The sequence below is a fragment of the Aphelocoma coerulescens genome, chromosome 3 (genome assembly GCF_041296385.1).
Source record: "Aphelocoma coerulescens isolate FSJ_1873_10779 chromosome 3, UR_Acoe_1.0, whole genome shotgun sequence".
NCBI classification, from domain to species: domain Eukaryota; kingdom Metazoa; phylum Chordata; class Aves; order Passeriformes; family Corvidae; genus Aphelocoma; species Aphelocoma coerulescens.
Genome location: NC_091016.1, coordinates 20,766,199 through 20,785,000, shown reverse-complemented (window position 1 = coordinate 20,785,000; position 18,802 = coordinate 20,766,199). Strand labels below are relative to the sequence as shown.

The 18,802-nt window shown below is 42.6% G+C and overlaps 1 protein-coding gene across 13 annotated transcripts in view; it reads left to right on the top strand.

Annotated features, from left to right (window-relative positions):
• The window catches only part of FSHR (follicle stimulating hormone receptor), a 307,860-nt gene that overhangs the window by 64,465 nt on the left and 224,593 nt on the right, over window positions 1-18,802 (top strand). The window lies entirely within an intron of this gene.

Sequence of the window (18,802 nt, the reverse complement as noted above, 5' to 3'; positions counted from 1 at the left end):
AAGAGCAGGTCTGAAAATTGTAGCCTGATAACTTGCTTCTGTAGTTGTCCCTCAAACAACACCATTATATGTAATCTGTTTGCAAATACATGTGGTTGTACAAGGGAATGCTGAACTTTCTGAATTTCTTCATAGAGGATTCTGGTAATGCATGTAATGGTTGCTAAATTTTCCAAAGTGAATCCAACACATCTGTCCATTCCAACAGTGCAGTGCAACTTGCCTGTGAACTGAGCCAAAACTACCCCAAATTTTGTTGTGTTCTTATAAGAGTCAGGATGATGGAACTCATTGTTTTGCTCTGTGTGGAAAGGCTGTTGACAGTGGGGCCGTGTGGGGCTCCAGCTGGTCTCCAGGATGGATAAGCTCACTGTCATGGTTTAGGAATGGTATTTCCCAATTTAGTGTTCCCACTGAAATGCCCCAGACCACGTGCTGCCCACTCACTTCCACCCCACCTTCCCCTGAGACAGGATGGAGAGGAGAATTGCGGCAATGAAAAGGTAAAGATCATGAGATAAGAAAATTTCACTGGAAACAGCAATGTCATACATGAAATCCCTATTTGTGCTTGGTCTTTGCATATTAAGTGTCTTAATTAATTTGAGCTTAATATTTTTAAATTGAATGTTAAAATTAACCCATCAGCCCAGGTACACAGATCAAGTTTTTATGGTCTTCCTGTGTTTACTGTATACTTTTACAAGTGTTTTAAGATGTGTTGGATGTATTTTTTTTTATGTTTTACTTGTATCTTGGTTTCAAGGCAGATTTTAAAAAACCCCAGTTGCAACGGACAGCCCAGCCCCCATGGCCGTACCCTGTAGGCACCTGACCCTTATCTCAACTAATATCACCCCTCTGACCAGGAGGAGCCATTGGTGGACGGAGATGGTCTGTCAAAGGGAGAGCACCAATCACCTTGAACCAAAGGGGTGGGCTGTGGGCAGACTGTGGGCGGAGCAAAAGTTATAAAAGGGAGAAAAACAGACACGCCCTCTCATTCTCCCTTCCTCTCCAGCTTGCTAAGTTCAGTGCTGGAGAAACCTACCCCTTTGTAGGGGCCTTTAGAAATAGATTTCTTTTTGACCAGCCTAGACTGCAAGTTTTTTTTCTCTACCTGAGGTTCAGAGCTGCCTTAAGCCTAAAGTTCCTGAATCCCTGCGCTCCTGGGGCATACTTCCTGAGCCACTAGGATCCCAAATTTTTATATTTTGTTAGTTTTTGCAATTTTTCAATTTTTCTGTTTTAATAAATTGTTTTAATTTCTACAAAGAGTTGTCTCATTCCTCACAAGCAATGAGATAAGAAAGCAAGCAGTAACAACAACAACAATACAAATAACAGAGTGTACCAGAGAGGCAAACCATCCACAGGTGCTTGCTTACCACAGGAATCTGGCACTACAAGACCAGGGGAGATAACCCCAGGGTCCTGGTCATGCCCCTTCTGGCTGCTGCAAAAGTTAACTCTGTCTTTCCTGGAACGAGGACACACACCTAGAGAGAAAATATGTGCCCTGGTTCTTCACAATCATGCAGCAGGCTGATCATAGTGGTTAAATAAGGACATTTCCAGGGCTTGATTTCTGCTCATAATGAAGTTGTGAGGTGAATCTGGGCTTAAGGTCTAGCCACAGTGCTGTGTGGGCTTCAGGGCAGGAAGCAGTCAGGGAGTGGAGAGAGGTATGCCAAATGCATTTCGGTTTTGCACTCTATAAAGTAAAAATTCCCAGCTTTAGGTATTAAATTTTGCATTTTCCTATTGATATTTCCAATACAAATGTATATATTTCCACTTTTGTCTGCTTTTTAAACCTGTCTCTTCATTTGACTGTTGTCTTTTATCTGGAGTTTATACAGTGCCTCTTCTGTGTTTTCCTGTTCTCTTTCTTTCAAGAGACATTCTGGCTTTTATTATGTTCACATAAAAATCTTAGAAGTGTTTCCTCCCTGAGAATTACAAGTCATCAGGACAGCAGTAACTAGTGTAAGTATATTATTATTTATTATGTTTATCTTGTATAGGAGCATAGCAGGTACTCTGAGTCTGGACTGTAGTACTGTGAAATCAATAGGAAATGATCCTTAATTAATTGGGCTTCTGTTCCTAAAGTAATTCAGCACTTCCACTGAGAATTAACTCATCAGCTTCCCTTGCTAAGTAAACATCACAATAAATAATATAAACTGTTGCTTTCAGAATGTTTTGTTTTCCTGCAACTCAAAAGGAGTTTTTGTTTAAAGTTTAAAATTTTTATGGATATGCCTCTGGGCATTTTAGACGTAAGATGAATAAAAAATGATCTAGGGTTTTATTTAGAAAACCATTCCTGTGCATATATAGGCTTGTCATTTTGAAATGAAATTTTCATACAAACTTTCAGCCCAAGGGACCAAGTAGAATCTTCAGATTTAACAATTTATAAGTATTCTGCCACTCAATGAATCCGAACAATATGTCCACACCAAACCATTCCCGTGCACTTAGAGTTTTTTCATATTTACTGGGAGTTAGCACAGTGTGTCTTTACATCACTATCTGCAATATGCAATTAATCCAGCAAAACTAGGCAACTTCACAGACTGCTAAAAGCTACTAATTAATTCTAACTTCAAACATCCGTAGAGGCACACTCCATCTGACCACAGTGAATCTTACAGCTAGGATTGCTATTTGTCAGAGGAAAAACAACTTCCAAATTGTCACATCTCTCCAACAACATGGTTCATTCCCAAATTGTCAGTGCTGTGCTCTTTTCAGGCTGCCAGGTAGGAGTAAATGAGCTGGCTCATATACACAAACCCAGCCTGTTTCATCCCTGCATCCCAGCCCTCGAAAGCCAGCGCGGTTCTGTGAGGATCTGTGCTCATACGGTATCCGAGATGCAGTTTACTCTCACCTCCCTCCTTCATCCCGTTCCTCCGGGTGCTGCTTTTTCATTTTTGGCAGCGGGCTTAGATTGTGTGGGATGCCAGAGGCGGGGGAAGAGGCCCGGAGCGAAATCCCAGAGCTAACTTTGCACATCGGCTGCCACCCCATGAGCACCATCTAGCTGACTCCTAACACAACAGCGCGGCAGGCTGAGCAGGGGCGGCCACAGAAACCCTTTGAAGCAAGTTTGCCATGCCACAACTTGGTGATGTAAGCTGTAAAAATACTGGGAAGCACCTGGGAGCCTGATATCCGTATAAACTGCTTGCCACAAACATGTCTGGTTCTTTCACGGTGCAGCGATGTGGCGAAACTATCTTCTGCTCTGGGGTGTCTGCACAAAGCAGGCTTCACAGTCTGAGGATCAGAGGTTCCACCTTTTGTACTCTATAAATATCAAGGGTATTGCATTGCATTTGTTTTCAGCTGATCAATTCTCTGTAAAGACAGCACTGTGCTGAAGGAGAAGCACTGAGCTGAAGCCCAAAAACCTTCTTTTGCCTGAATATGCTGTGTGATTCTTCACTGAGAAACAGGATTGAGAAACTATTTATATAGTTTTTCTTCAAAAGCATTCTGTAAAGATGACTTAATTACTTCTTGCATAGTCACTGGAAAATGAAAAATCCTGTCATGTTCAGAACTAGAAAGGGCTTTTACTCCCTTTTGAAGGAAAACAGTAGTTCCCTGGGTCACGGGGTCTTTTTGTGGAGGGGCATGGTTTGTGGTTGGGGTTTTGTGTTGCTGTTACAGATTTTACCTTTCCAATCCTGAAGTAAAAATCTCGCTGAACAATATCCCTGGAATGATGACAGCCTACCATTACAGAGACACTGTTTGTTGTATCCTTCCATAGCTACACTGGGGGGATGATTTCCATTGTGGAAATGGGGAGATCAGGGGTCGACTGCACTGAGTGTGACTGTGAACTATGAAATTGTGTTTTCCCTGTGTATTTCAGTTTAAGTAGGCATCTGTTCCTTCCTTTCTTTATATCCATAGCCCATGGGTTCATGTTTTCTCAGGCAAAGAAAAAATTCCTGACTTTCCTGATATGTGTTCCACTTGGCAGTATTCAGAGCAGAATGGTGGTGTGAGGAAAGAGGCTGAGTGGGAAATGGGGGAACGCTGCAAGGAGGTGTTGGAAGGATTGTATTTGTTATTCAGTATATGAAGATCAGCTTCCAGTCTGACTGCTGTTCATTTATATGTTAGAAAAATCCTGATCACATTATGCATTTCCCTATGAAAATTCATATTTTAAATGAACGAAAAATATTGGGCAGTGTAGCAGACACCCAGTCATGTGGGTATTTGGTACATAAAATTAAAGAATCACTCACGTGATCTACATTGATGGGCTCTGAGGACAGTGCAGCTTAAAAATATTTTTGTTATTAAACCCAGGAGGAGATGGAACCACCTGAAAAAGTACAGTGTCAGCTCACACATCCTCAGGTGCACAAATGTCAATCTCTAAAGCTGGTTGGAAGCGGAGAGTGAGGAGACAGTGCTAGACTAAACCACTGGCAGCAACATTCAAATCTGTGGGGTGTTTTTAGGCTGCCTCAGTGTTTTTGAAGAAAGGTTGATAAAATGTCTCAGAAAAACTGGTAGGTTTTCGAATGATGAGACCAGCTTTTACCTGATAGGGGAGCATGGTTGTGCCTTTCATGGTGTGGTGAAAAGTTGTCTGTCCTGATGAGCCCCACCCTGGGTGCAGCTGCTCCAGTTCCTGATCTCTGCATGGTGCTGCTGGTGAATCTATGGTTACCCAGTGCCTGCAGTCAGCCTAAACTGTTCCTGTATTCTCTGCCCCATCAAAATCAATTTGGCGAGCAGTGCTTCAATTTGAGGGTTGCTCTAGTTCGTGTAGTAGTGGCTGTCTGCCAGCTGGTTTGAAGTGATTTTGGCAATTTTCTCCTTGCTCTGGCCAGTGTCATTGAAGCTGTAAGAGCTGGGTGTGAGTCAGTAGACTCATCCACTGTGCTAAACTCCAGCGGACTCTTTAATTTAAACCAAGCAGAGATTCTTCAGAGCTAAGTGGCATGAATGTTGGCACCCCCAGAAAATACATGGAGCTTGTGTTACCTCCCTTATCCCAAAAACATGTCAGCAAAGCAGGCTTCTTGGTAAGCAGGCTCTTGATGATAGGCTAGCTCCTATCATCAGGAACATGATTCTGCAACCTGCAGGAGAATTACTACAAGGTTGCCAAAGCAGGCTAGAAAAACTTATTTTTTAAAGTTAAGAAATGATAATTTATAGATATATTCATTGTGGAATTGATGTCTTGTTTCTTTGAGAAAAATGAATGGTGTTTCTTCCTTCACTGCTTTTTCCGAATGCCTGCTTTAAAAATGAATTCCTTCATCACCAGCCATCCCTTAAGTTTTCTTTTAAACAGAGTTGTTGTAAGCATAAAGAATTGTGTGAAAGCCTGCAGGTGATCCTCATATCAAAAGACCAATGTGATTTTTATATTCTGGAATGCACTCCCTGAACGCCTCACCTGCAGTGTTGAATTTTTCCATGCAGGGGAAAAGAAGCAGCGGTCCTTTATAAATTGTTCTGCCTCCAGTGAGTGGAAACAAACTGTAAGCTGCATGCACTCAGGTATAGTGTACCCAAAAATGTAAATAAATGCCTAAATGCTTAAGACAACAGTTCCTCTGACTTCATTTTGTATGTGTTGATCTGGGAGTTAGCACAGACATCTTTTCCCAATCCCCCCACCCTTGCACAATATTCCATCCCCTATGAAGGGATCTAAGGCTACTAGAGGGTTGGTGCAGAACACTGCATTTCTCTCCTTATTTACATGTTGCATTCCCAGGCTGGCCTTTGGGAAGTCTAATGATTTCTCCTGACTCTGCACTTGATTAAAGATAGAGTGGTAATGCTGTCTGTGTTCTTCCCTCAGCTGTTGTGAGGAGAAATGTATTGATATTTTTAGGTAGACAAATACAAGGACTGGAGCATGTATATTCTTTTCTCCTAGGGGAGCAGTCAGTTATACACATGTAGGGAACAAAGACTTGGTAAAATATGAAACCTCTGTGAATTTATTCCTTTTAATTGTATTCCATATCATATTTTTGAGTACCTTCTTGTAAAATGGTGCATATTTTTTGATGAACACAAGACTAAAGGTCTCCTTTGGATTTAGATTCCAAGTATTTGCATAAATTTAGCTCCATAAAATTATTTTATTTGCAAATCAAAATGCACACACAGATGTACCTTTCAGAGCTTAATTTTATAAACAAGGCATCCTACTCTGCTCTCAGGGAAGCTGACACAACTCTACGGTAACATCAGCAGATTTACTTGAGATTTAAATTTGGGTAACTGAGAGCTGCATTTGGCCTAAAGACTCCAGTGAGAAGCATGTCATTAGTCATCTGCCCAGTGAGTGCAGTCTACCCAGAATATCTACAGCTAGAGGAAAATTTTTGTGCCAATCAATTTTTAGTCTGCTTTAACATCTGCATTTTTCATCCCTATCTCATTCTTTTGTTAGTTAAATAAGATTTTTTTTTTTCTCACATGCCCATCAGGGAACTCAGACTCTTACTTTTTCCAGATACAAAGTCTTAGTGCTATTTTTATGTGGACAAAACAAAGCACCATCCATTTAGTTTAGTGGGAGATTATCTGCAGACAGAGCAATGGTCTAATCAGAGTCTCAAGGGCTTTGAAATATTAGACTAGATTTCAGTCCCAAGTTATTCTGTTATCTACTTCTCTGATGAGAACATGCTGAGTGAAAGGAAGACCTTATAAATTGCTTCACAGTTGTAAGACTGCTACAAAAATTCCCTGTGGATAAATAGTGTATTGTGACTGCCAAGCAAGTGCAAGAGACTATATACACATATCCCATGGCCGTAACCTTAGTATATGATGAGTAGCTACTTTCCTTAGTACAGGCAGAGAGATTTCTGTTGTTCAAGCTGCAGAACGCAGTCACCTGCCACAGACTGGAGCTAAGTTACCTACCACTCTTTAATCATTTGGTAGCTCTGGCTGCCTAACATTATCTGACTTCCAATTTTTCTTCCAACAACATAGGCTGGGACTTAGGTTTTTAATTTATTTCAGGCAGTGAAACAAATATACCGATGGGACACAAAATTTTAAATTTCAAATGATATATTTGGATAGAGGTAAAATCATAAAACAATTTTGAAAACTTCAAGATGAAATCCTCTGAGTGTATTGTTAAATATATAGAGGATACTGCAGGCTAGTGAAAACATCCTTTAAATGCCTCCTAAGAATCCTAGGTGGCATAAGTATAATAGCCTCATCTTCTGAAATATGGAGTCAATACAGAACCATTATAAGCATGGTGCATTAGCACATCCAGAACTAATGCTGACCTTTGCTTTAAACACTACTTGCTGAATTTGAAATAACATTTCTGATGGGAAACAGACTGTGTTTTCCCAGGGAGGAAGGACGTTCAGGCACAAGAAGATAGGTGCCAACCTTTGCTACCAGGGCTGGTTGTAGAAAAGGGAACAGATCCTGAGAGTTAATCCAGGATCATACCTGGGGAAGTTGTTGGGTCATGATTTTGTGAGTGTTTTTCATCAATCAGGCATTCTAAAAGAAGTATAAGAGGGAAAAAAAAAAAAGAAAAAAAATTAATGACAAAAGAGATGAGCACTATGCATAGAGCAGGCACTGAATTTAGAATTCATACCTTTGGCACAGTTTGGATTCAATGTTGTCCTTCACAATCTTTGTATGGGAGTTTGAACCTGTGTTCAGAATCAGCCTCAAACATTTCCCATTCTAAACGCTGGGGTTCACACTGGAGAATGTTGGTACTAAAAGTGGCTTCTAAATGGATTTCTTTTACTTTTTTTTTTTTTTTTAAATTTTTTATTGCTTTTACTGTAACACTCCAGCTTGGGCACTTCCAGGAAAATGCAGAACAGTAAGAGCCCTGGGGTGAGCTGGGATCTCCTCACAAGTCAAAGATCAGTTGCCAAGACAAAGATCTCAAGGATCCCTCTCTCCTGCAATAGTCTGTCCCTGCCTGCTCCAAGTTAAACCAAGGAGAAATTGTTGAGGACAAACACTAAGCACATCAACTGCATTGTCCTCAAAGTGAGCTTCTTTTACCAGTGCCTCCAGCTGTCTCAGTCTGCAGGCTTCTCACTTCTTAGTCCCACAGCACTTACCTGGCATCAAACTGAGTGGCAGACACTATCTTATTTCTTGTTTATGCAGGGCCTGACTCTTTCCCTGTGTTATTTAACCTGTGGCATCAGCAGAAGTCCATGGTAGGGGATGACTTCTGTTTTGGAGGCTGGCAGAAGCCTGAAAGGGCCATACAGGCTGTAATCTAAGAGCAGAGCAGCAAGTGCTGTGCTGGGATTTGGATGGGTTTCTTGAGAAATAACAATATTGGTCACAATTAGCATCCTCTACACCTTTGGTTTAAAAAATAAAAAAAAGCTGGAGAGGGAAGGGAGAAAAAGAGGAAACATTTCACCACTGCATTTAAGCTGTGGTATGATGGCTCAGCTTTCAGTCTCTCCTGTGATGATAATAACTTCTGAAATGGAGAAAAACACTGTAAAAATGATTGGACAAAGTGTGTGTATTGCTTGTTACACAAAGGGCTATTATTTCTCACTGCATGTGTACTTACCACTAGAAAAGTTTTAAGGATAATATGAAAAAAACCCAGATGACAGCTGCCAAAGGCATTTCAAGATTAACTAGCATAATTGTACTTCCAGGTGGAGGGAAGTTTAGAAACAACTTGCTATTCACTGACTTTAAGGAGGCAGATGTGATGTGTTCAGCCCCTGGAAAAGGCGTTTACTTCTTCCTTCAGTAAGTGTACCTCTAATCCTTCCCCTCTCACCAGTTTATTGCTGCAGCAGTGGCACTGGCCTGGCATCTGGAGGGAGCTGTTTGTCTGGTTTGGGAAGATAAGGTTGCAGTGTGGAGATGCTGAGCAGGGCTGGAGAATTGAGGCAAGGAAGTGGGGCAGGTACAAATACAGTGAGGTGAGCACAAACACCTGCTTCTTAAATGAATCCTTATGTTTGCAAACGGGTTAAAAGCTGAGCTGCAGTCTTTATTGAGGTGAGGAGCAGGGCAAACTGGAACTCCACTGAAGATGACAAGGAGCAGTACCTTTTTGGATAGCCAGGAGTTTAGATATGATTATTCTGCTGGGAGAAGCTTTTTTGGTAATTGTGGGAAGGTGAAATCTTATTCTCAAAAATCCCTTCTGTGTTGCCTGTTTATCCTCTCAGATAAAAGGCTCTTCTTCATTTCCAAAGAAAGCCCATATGCCCCCTTGACATACAATTACACTGATTGCTTGCAGGTAGCCTGTTTTTAAGGACAGACCCTTTGATCAGCTCTGTGTGAGCAAACTGAAGATTAAATTAATTCCTGGCCACTTAGCATCAGATATTTACATAATTTTTGAGATGAAGCAGTGCTGGTGCCTCAGTGTCCTTCATGCCCTTATTCTTCCCTGCCTTTTGCCTTCAAGGAGGGCAGTACTGGCTGCTCTCTTGAGGTTATTCCCCAGCATCCTGCATCAGGTGCCACGGGTGAGCAGGGGCAGGCACAAGGAGCAGTGGGATTTACCTCCCAGTCATGGTGGACATAACTCCTACTGAGACCAGTATCTCTTCTGCAGTGGTAAGTTGTGAAAGAAGCATTATTTGTGGATAGCCTGCTGCATTCTTAGAAGTTATATCAGTGCCCCAGTTCTCTGAAAATACAATTAGTTAGGATTTGAAGGGATCTGCTCTCATGAGGCCTGTACCTCCTGGAGTAAGAGAAATATGTACAGACTATGCATTCATGCACGTGGCTCCTAAATGGTTTATGGTTTTCATCAGTGTGCTGTGGAAACTGCTCTGCTGACAAGACTTCCTGCTCTGGTCTCTGTATCTCATGGACAAAAGAGAGTATGTCTTTAGATGTTTGCAAAAAGTTAGGGAACAGAAACAAAAGGATCTCATTAAACTACAATAATTAATAAGTAAAAATAAGAGGATTTTTTTAGTAGCATAGCATTGGAACATAATACGCATTTCAAGAAGCCAAGCCCTCTGTAAATCCATTTTTTGAGTATTTTGTTTTCGAAGTATTACAACTGGTTATATAGTGTTAAACAATGTTGAAAGCAAACAGCTTGAACACAATGCAGGAAGTCTTGGAACTTCCTGTAGTCATCACAGATGATAGGCCACAGAAGCATAATGGCAGTCCTTTAAAGGGGTATATATTTATAAATATATAACGTTTTAAATCATTATTTTATACTTTGGACATCCAGCAATAAAATGCAGTCATGCTTTGTTCTAATACTTAAATTCCTTGAATATTATACTGGAAACAAAAACAAAGGTATAATTTTGAGCTGATATTCAGATCTTCCACTGAGGCAAATGCATCTGACTTTGAGTTGTATGGTCTTTTTGCAGACTTGCAAGGTTTTTGATGAAAAGAACACAGACACCCTTAACCTACAAAATTTTGGTGCAAGGCAGACTCCAGCATCACCTCTGCTGTGAAATGTGCCACTGTTAAGGACCCTTAATGAGATTCTGTAAGAAATCAGGTGATGTGGTCATCTGAAGGATACTGCATAAAACACTAGCAGCAATAGAAAATGTCAACTGCACTGATCTTGTGCTATATTCTGATTTTGATTTTGTGATGCAGATGAATATCTTTGTAGCTACGTTGTAGATATATTTAATCACAAATTACAATGTTTTCAAAGACGAAAGAGGTTTCTACATCTTTTCTAAAGCACCTTTGAAAAAGGCATTAATGAACCTTATGAATAGTGAATATTTGAATCTATAGTGCATTTCTAAAAATTACAATACCGTTATAGTATTGGTGTCTTTTGACAAAGCATAAGAGAAATCTGAAGATTATTTTAACATAATTTTATTCTTCAATTAAAATATTCATGATCACCTTTCATTATTTCAACTCCCTGATCATTACAAAAAATGTAAATTATTTCAATTCACTTATTCAGATTACACACAGGAAGAAAAAGTATTGAATCCTACTGTGTACTGAGTGACCACAGAAAATTTTCCTAGGAGTGTAGCCCCAGCCAGGTTTCTAAATTTGGTTTCAGTATTTTAATTAAAATGGGCAGACTTTCCTACACAACAAAACAACAAGGGCCAGAATCCTCGTGTATGGCTTATCCTGAAAATGAGAATTGTTGTGATGCTGTTCCACATTTTATAGGGTGTGCATTTATTCCATTATATTACAACCTTCACTGATCTGCATCTCATCTTTATGAAGTTTTATGAACTGTATCATATAGATGACCCTAGATTTCATTCCCTATTTCTCACTGCTTTTAGAAAAATGCTATAATATGGTGTTCATAAACAGGGCTGGTGGGACTGTTAAAGCTCTTTTTGGACTGCTGATATTCACAGAGCTTGCTCCTTGCAAATGGCTTTTGCTTTCTGCTGCTGTGTCCATTGGTCACTCATTTTCAGTTTTCATCCTTTCCAGCTCTCTTCTACCTAACCCATCCTTCAACCTCTAAGATTATTCTTTTTCTTCGCATTTTTAGGACTTTTTGTGCTGTCACCATCCTGGTCTTTCTACTCTCCAAACCTGCACTCCTGACTCTACTGATCTGAATCTTCCCACTTGTTTCTCTTCAGTTTGCTCCTGTGCTTTCTCTTTCTTCTGCCAGGGAAGCAGAACAGGTCCCTGTGTACCCGTAACACATCTCAGACACCACCAGGAGCTGAGCCTGTGCTGAGCACACCAGAGCAGGGCTGATCCAGCAAGCACTTGAGTCCCCAACAAGCAGTTGTCTGAGGGGCTCTGAGGAGGAGAAAGCTTTCAGAGAGGTATCCGAAGGTTTTGTCTTCTGCCACTGTCTCTCACTTGGAAACACAAAGGTACACGGAATATCAAAGAGGCAAAGATTAACAGTTTTGTGTATTTGACTCACTTATGGTATAGGAGTCCTGGGAAACTGTCCTTAGGGACAAGATCTTTTAAGGATGCTTTCCATAGGGTGCAAAAGCTCTTCATCCTCAGGTCTAAAAAATCAGGAAAGGAAGGCAAGAGACCTGCTGGGTTGAGACTAAAGGGCAAGAAAGAAATGCACAGGCAGAGGAAGCAGGGACAGGTGACCTGGGAAGAGTCCAGAGACACCGTCCAATTAATTGTGTAGCGATGGGGTCAAGAAGGGCAGGGCGTGGATGGAGCTGAACTTGGCAAGGCACACAAGGAAGGACAGGGAAGGATTCTACAGGTACTTTCAGAAAAGGAATATCAAAAAGAGCAGCCCCTCATGCCCCCCAAAATGAGCAACACTGGTAACAAAAGATGAGGAGAAGGCTAAGGTGCTCAACAACATTTTGCTCAGGCCACCTCTCTTCCCAGGGTGGAAGGGGGTAGATGTGGGGTAGGAGGTCCCAGTCTTGGGGTACCAGAACTCTCAACATCAAGAAGACAGCTGGTGTAGGGCTTGACTGCATCTTGTTTTTCATGAATACAGGGAGTAAAAGCCTGGGCAGGAGAGATGGAATCACTGATCCAGGATGTGGAAAGCTTTTAGCAGCTGTGACCATTCTGGAATAGACTGTGCCATGTGCATCCATTTCTCCTAAAAATCCTTGTCCTAGAAAAGGATGGTTTCTCCTAGGGAAGACCTTTCCTGGGGAAGAGGCACCAGTGAGAGTTTGAGAGGGAGGAAAACTTCACACAGCATGGGGAAACAGATGTACAACAAATTTTTTCTTGTTTAACTTTTCTTTGTTTAATTCGTTTAATTAAGGAAGGGGATGGAGGAAGGGACAGAGATGATTTATCTTCATAATTCCTAAAATGTGCATTCCAGCACTCAAGATGGAATGTGCCACCTGAGGAAACTGAACGCGCCTAAGTCTATGGAACCTGATGAGGCCTGAGGGACCTGGCTGATGTAGGTGCCAAGCCACTCTCCATGACGTTGGGAAAGTCATGGCAGTCAGGTGAAGTCCCTGGTGACTGGAAAAGGGAAACATTGCACCCATTTTTAATAAAGGGTAGAAAGGAGGACCCTGGCAGGTACCAACCTGTCAGCCTCACTCCCATGCCTGGAAAGGTCATGGAACAGCTCCTCCTGGAATCTGTGCTAAAGCTCATAAAGGACAGGGAGGTGACTGGGGACAACTTCACCAAGGACAGGTCCTGACGAACCCAGTGACCGTCTGTGATGGAGTGACTGCAGCAGTGGAGAAAGGAAGGGCTATGGATGTCATTCACTTGGACTCCTGTAAGGCCTTTGTTACAGTGGGGAAACTGCAACATGTGTATCAGACAACAAGGCCCATGGAAAGAAATATATGGACTGATTCTTGGTAGATATTTTCAGAGATGTTTATTTCCCCAGCTGCATGGCTGGGATCTGCCGAGGAACTGCGGCAATCACGGGACCCGAGGGTCCTTGCCCGCGCAGGGGAACACAAAACAACCAATGGGGAACGAGGCTGACCAGGGCCAGGGAAACCCCGTGCCTCCCCCCAGGGCCCCTCTCCCAGGGCTCCATGGCAGGGGGAGGGACCCCGATATTTCACCCGTTTATTTTTAACAAAAAGAGATTTAAAACTTAACACTGAAAACAACTGGATAAACATGAAATAACAAGGGCAGTTTCAAAACAAAACAAGCCACCCTCCTGAGTCTTCAAATGTCCAAACAGACTCTCTGGAACATCTTAAGGCTGACAGAAGGGAGACAGGACTCTCTGGGCATGCTTTGTGGGGAAACTGAGGCAGGAGAGGGTTTCTTCAATTTGTACCTGTTGGAACTCTAAACAACAATAGTTAATTTCTTCCCTCCCCCTCTTCATCCCCCACTTGGCATTCGAAAGGGATTTTTGGGGAAACAGTTGGCAAAGGCATGGTTTTGTGAGGGAAATCATGGGTGAAAAATGGATTGGGAATACACTGGGGGTAATAGGATATAGGATAAAAGGGAAAGGTGGGATTAGGAAAGGGAGACTGTACGGACTGCTTATAATGCGGATATTGTCTAACATGACTAGGATTTTTAGCATATAAACTGCCTTTCACAAAAACACCATCAGGCCCAGTGACCTCTGATGCTTGTAACCCCTTTCTACCTTGCACAATTTTGAACTCTACTACTTCTCCATCTCCTAAGCTTGGGATGTATTTTTCAGGGTTATTCTTTTTCATAGCAGTTCTAGGAACGAATATGTCTTGCTGGTAGTCACATCTCATTATAAAACCATAATTTTGTTTAACATTATGCCATTTTACTACTCCTGAAACCTTAGCTACGATGATTTTTTCTTTTTTCCAAGTGGCTGCTGTTTTCTGTCTCGCTGCGTTCCTGGTTTCACTTTCGTTTTCTCTCACTCTCATGTTGGAACTGCCAGAGCTGTCGGGGCTGCCGGGGCTGCCCGTGTCTGCGCGCTCTCACTGCGGGGTCTCCTGGAGTTGCATTTGGGGCCACTCAGGCCAGGCCGGGCCACGCCGCTCAGCTCCCCCCACGCCACCGCTGCTGCCACCTCTGCTCTCAGCTTTGCTGCCGCTGCCTGGGGCTGTGCCCACGTCTCGGCCAGGCCTCCGAGCGATGCCCCCCCTGCACCCTGCTCCAGCGCACATTTCGGCTGCGTGCAGCTCCGCTCTGCTGCCGGCCACCGCCCGCGCACCGTTCCTCTCACGGGGCTCTCTTCACCACGCGCTGCACAGGCCCAGTCGTGCCACTCCCGCCGTGCCTCGCTCCACTGCCGACACTGCAGCTCGCATGGCTCCGCCTGCACACGGGAACTGCCTCGCTGCTGCTTGCAGAGCATTTGGTCCATGTGGCCATGCTCACACGGTCCCTGAGCCAGGCCTCCCTTTGCCAGGACACAGCTGACATTGTTCAACAGTCTCGGTAATTAAATAATATTCACAAAAATATTCTTCCATCGGCATATATTTTGACTCAGAAATTAACTGTGTCCAAACAGTCTTCCAAAAGTCTTTGGTAAGAATCAAGTCCCAAGAAACATAGAAAAAGTTCTTAAACAACCATACCAGGAAGTTTTTTCAGTTCCTTTTGAGCTCGAATTAAGCTAAAATTTACAAATTGGTATTCAAGAATCTTTTCAAGTTTAACATAAATGTCCATATGCAGCTCTGAGAGCCAAGAGTCTTTCCACGGTTCCTCCATAATTTAGAGATGGAACAGCAAAACAAAAACAAGAAGAGAAATCCAGAGCTTACTCACAAATCAGTCGCTGCCCTCAGGGATCGGGGATTGTTCTGCTCCCGTTATCCACCATTTGTTACAGTGCAGATACTGCAACACGTGTATCAGACAACGAGGCCCGTGGAAAGAAATATATGGACCGATTCTTGGTAGATGTTTCAGAGATGTTTATTTCTCCAGCCGCATGGCCGGGGCTCTGCCGAGGAACTGCGGCAATCACCGGACCCGAGGGTCCTTGCCCGCGCTGGGGAACTCAAAACAACCAATGGGGAACGAGGCTGACCAGGGGCAGGGAAACCCCGTGCCTCCCCCCCAGGGCCTCTCTCCCAGGACCACATGGTGGGGGGGAGGGACCCCAACAGGCCTTGACACATTCCTGTACAACACCCTCTTCTCTAAACTGGAGAGAAGTGGATTTGATGCAGGGATGAGGAATTGGTTGGATAGTTCCATTCAGAAGATAGCAGTCAATAGCTCAATGTCCAGTCAACGATCAGTGAAAGGTGGTGTCCCTCAGGGGTCCACACAGGGACCAGGACTTTTTAGTGTCCTTATCAATGACATAGACAGTGGATATGAGTGCATTTGATGGCTCTTAAATGTCCCTTCCAACCCAAACTCTTCTGTGATTCTATGACTGGTACTGTCTGCTTTAGACACCATTGGACAATGTGCACGACTCAGAGGAGCACACCACACACCCTGCAAACTATTATGGAAAAATTCAGGGTTTACAATTTCCTTTCCTGAGAAGAGAGAATTTACCAGCTAAAGCTGTGCTAAATTATGGAAGAGAAAATCAAGTGCTATAATTGTGGGTGTTTATCACAGTTACAGTTTTTTTCTATTCATAGAAATTTGATTTGAACAGGGTAAATCTGTGCCCACAATACAAATGAGATCATCTTCAAACAAAGTAAATGGAAGAGGTACTTTTTATGGCTTTGTTTTATAACTGTTCTGCTTGAGGAGTTGATCTTTAGTTTCATTTTTTCTCTTATACCTTCACATTAAATCAAACAGTATAGTATAACTCTTCAATTAAAATAGGATTAGTTTTTTTCAGAAGGAAAACCTGATAGCGAAACTAGTTATCACTAGTCATGCTAACTGATTTGTGGAGCAGGTAGGAAAAACACTGAAGGGTGGTGTAACTCCAGCTAATGTCTGTGATGGCATTCTGTCATTGATACAATGGGAAGTCCCTACAGTTCACATTTAGTTGTAGTAGTACAACAAAACTACTTCCCAGAAAGCCCAAACACCTTTACACCACTTGAATAGCATCCCATTTAAAGAGCTGGACCTTTCCATCAGTCTGTTCCCCAGTGAGGTAAGCTCTTAAATGGGAGAGAGCTGCTGTATGAGCCCATTCTTAGCCTGCTGTGTACTGACTGGTGGATGGATAAGCAGTCTGTCAAAGCCATGCATATCAGGGAAAGGACTGTGCTAGAGTGTGATGTACATAAGCTGTATTCTGCTGAAAGATGGGACAAGGATCAGTTAGCTTCCTCTGGAGATGGGAAACCTGTAACAAGAGCTATTGAACTCTTAGAGCCCTTGCTGTCTTCCCCAGGTCCTGGTGGCAGCTAGGCAGCACCTTGGTAGGCAATGGCAACTGGAAAAAGCTGGTGGGAGGCATATAGAGACACTTCCTCACTTCACCAAGCCCCTTACTCCTTCCCCTACTCAGAAGTAAGTAACTTCATTTGTAAACATTTATGCAAGCTTGGTCTTCTGGGATTGGGAAACAGTTCCCAGCTGGGTAGAAACTTGCTAAACCTTCAGGAGGAAATGCAGCTTGTGCTCAGTTTCTAAACAAAGCTAGTTTCATCATTTTAGGGTAAATGGACACAAGCAAGAGACTCTTTCAAAACTCTTTTTGTTACGTGGTAGCTTGAACCCAAAAAGTTGTTGCTGGACTGCCTGTGGTTTATTTGTCTGGCCCCCAAACTGGAGCTCACTGGCCACGTTTGACCTTCTACGTTGATGAAGAATAGGGGTTTCATCATGATGCCCAAAACAGTGAGGATGCTGGGAACCAGCAGGCAACTGGGAGAGCTTCACAAGTAGGGCTCCAGTAGGGCTCTGGGAAAGCCCTGTGTTCAGTCAGACCCTTGAATATCCTTCCAGAGAATCAGCATGTGCAAAAACTCTTTGGATCAACCCAGCAGCACAATTCTCATTTTAAGATGATTACCCAAAAGAGCAGGAGGTGATAATAGCTGGGCAACAGATGAAAAAGCAATAAAAGTTTCATGGGACTAGAGAAAGCTGAAAAAAGAGCATGACTAATCACTGGGTGCTCCTGTTCACAATTGCAAATAGGAGATGGCAGCCCTTGATTTTCTGAACCTTTAGTCTCTCCCCTGTTTGTACATTTAGGTTGGTGGAGAAATTAGGCTCCAGTATGTCTTGGATGTGCCCCTATTTTGCCCTAGCCTGTAAAACTCACTACAGTGTACATGAGGACAGCTTTGCCTTTTTACTGGGTTTCAGTTGTCTGAGATTGCCAAATTAGAAGGTTTCAGGTTTCCTCTCAGTCCATCACAAGAAATTATGCAGCAGTAGGTGCCTTAGGTTGAGGAGAGCAGTCATGGCAAGAGTGCACATCTGCCTCCTCTCTGCCCTCTCCCACCCAAGGAACTGCTGTCTGGACTGATTCTTGTTGGCAGGGCTTTAACCCAAGGTGACCTCTGCTCTCTGAGGGAAACTCCAGTGTTGCTTTTGTTTGTTTGTTTTTCACAGATGGTAAACACCTAAAGTGTACCATTATATGATTTTTGAGACCACTTGTGTGCTTGGTTGTGAGTTAGCCGCTCATATTTTCTTGTTCTCACTATTATCTGATACAATGCCTTGTTTAAGAATGTTAGAGGCGGAACTAATGAGAAGAAACTGTATTTTAAAATGAAGACAACTTGCTGCTTAGTCTGGTAGGATGTGAGTTAAAAACACTCTTCTCTTTCAGTTAAAAAATTGCCTTTCATACAGATAAGGAAACTTTCACTTATTCGGTTTTCTTTTCTTCAGAATGTCCCTCCCTGGCTGACCCATGCTGCTACGCTTTTGTTATAAATCATAGCCAGAGTGGGAATATCAAACTGTGATACACAGCTCTATTCAAATCACACTCGCTTTTCTACCTCTGAGGAGCTTGCTTGTTAGGGAGACATGTGAGTTATAAATAGGACAACATATAACAAGGTTCATTGCAAAGATATGCCAGGAAATATTTTCACTGTGGGGAGAGAATCTTTTAAAAGAGCCTTTTGATTTTTTTGCTTTCCTTCTGCAGTTTCCAGACCTGAGTATGCAAAGACTCAACCAGGGCAGTAGGAATCAACTTTTCCAGACTTGCTGCTTCTTTGCCCTGCTTTGCCACTGACCTTAATGCAGCATCTCAGTTTGCTCAACAGGACAAAGGCTATCTCCATCAGCATGAAACATCTTTGAAGTCATTTGAAGCTTCATCATTCCAGAAGCAGAGGAGAAAACTTGTTGTGATTTGAAGTTAAATTCTTTAACCAATTTTCTCTTTCTCCGGAAATCCTGTGTAATAATTTTGGAGGTCAAAACTTGTCCATTTTATAATCCTCCTTTTCTCTGCTGTCAC